This window comes from Amphimedon queenslandica, unplaced genomic scaffold (genome assembly GCF_000090795.2).
Source record: "Amphimedon queenslandica unplaced genomic scaffold, v1.1 AMPQUscaffold_13501, whole genome shotgun sequence".
Classification (NCBI taxonomy): domain Eukaryota; kingdom Metazoa; phylum Porifera; class Demospongiae; order Haplosclerida; family Niphatidae; genus Amphimedon; species Amphimedon queenslandica.
Window position 1 is genome coordinate 565,958 of NW_003546263.1, and position 1,728 is coordinate 567,685.

Genomic DNA, 1,728 nt, shown 5'->3' on the forward strand with positions numbered 1-1,728 from the left:
CACTCTTTTACTGTGCTATAACTATTATGTAGTGGCCATTCATTAAGGAAAGAAAAAAGTTGTGTCATGACTCAATGTATAGTTACATACCCTGTGCTTGTACATGTACATGTGTATACCATTAATTGTATTAGAGTATTGTTTATGATTAAAATGATAATAGGTATTTCTTTATTAGTATAATTGAGTCATTCCTGTAGCTTCCCCTGTACTCTTGCTCTACCTTGTAAGAGGAAGGGAAGACATTCATTTATCATGTTGTGTGTATAGATAGAGGCCAAGTTTAGTGACTCACAATCCAACCTCTAGCCATTATTATCTGCAGGTTATGTACATGTAGTATAAGCAGTTAGTTTACTCTGCCCATTGATGTCATACTATATTGTTATAGAGACTAGCCTTGTATAGTCTCTGTTCATGAGTATGATATTGTACTAACATCATCATGAATATACACTGATCACACACTGAGAATATTGTATCATATAGAGTGTTACTGTGATGTTATATGATATATCCCTTGTAAAAATTCCCAGCAAGATCTTGTTAATTTTCTTACAAGATCATGACAAGAATCTTGACAATAATTCGCAAGATCTTTCCTGAATTTGGAACAAGGATCATGTAAGATAGTGGAAGATCTTGCTATCAAGATTCCTTCAAGTTCTTGCAAGATCAAATGTAAGATCTTTTCAAGATTCTTACTAAGTCTTAACAGGATCTTTCCTGAATTTGGAACAAGGATCATGTAAGATAGTGGAAGATCTTGCTATCAAGATTCCTTCAAGTTCTTGCAAGATCAAATGTAAGATCTTTTCAAGATTCTTACTAAGTCTTAACAGGATCTTTCCTGAATTTGGAACAAGGATCATGTAAGATAGTGGAAGATCTTGCTATCAAGATTCCTTCAAGTTCTTGCAAGATCAAATCCAAGATCTTTCTTACTATGTCTTAACAGGATCTTTCCTGAATTAGGAACAAGGATCATGTAAGATAGTAGAAGATCTTGTTATCAAGATTCCTTCAAGTTCTTGCATGGTATTTTAGCAAACAATGCTCTTTAAAAATTAATGCAACAGTAAAATCTAGGCAAGATCTTACATTGCATGAATGCATAATACATGTGTAAAATGTTGTTAAATGTGAATGTGAACGTCATTGATTTTTTTGATTGAAGTGATTAAAATTTAAGTTTCTTTAATATGCTGCCATTACTGTTAAGGCTATCGTGGGTTGTCAACTACTTCCTGTGACGTCACATGATTTGTAAGATCTTTCAAGATCTTGTAAGACTCAAAATACTGTGATGTGTGATCTTACAGTATCATAAGATCATGGCAGATTTTTCAAGATCTTAAACTTATGAGATTTTGTAAGACCTTATGAGATTTTAAGCTAACAAGATCATGTTAGTTCTTACAAAGTTCATAATGTGGGATATTTCAAGATTTTCATTAGGAAAATACTGCGATGTGGGATCTTACAGTATCATGAGATCATGGCAGATTTGTCAAGATCATAAACTTATGAGATTTTGTAAGATCTTATGAGATTTTAAGTTAACAAGATCATGCTGGTTCTTACAAAGCTCACTATGTGGGATATTTCAAGATTTTAATTAGGCATGATCTTACATTTTCTAACATATTCCTTTACTCATAAGATCTTTGAAATTCTTACAAAAATTATAGTCATGTTAGATCTCGGGAGATCTGACAGCTTCTTAAA

General features: G+C 32.5%; 1 protein-coding gene across 1 annotated transcript in view; it reads left to right on the forward strand.

The window, feature by feature from the left end:
* The window catches only part of LOC109580217 (titin-like), a 9,068-nt gene that overhangs the window by 3,483 nt on the left and 3,857 nt on the right, over positions 1-1,728 (forward strand). The gene's annotated exons all lie outside the window — the stretch shown is intronic.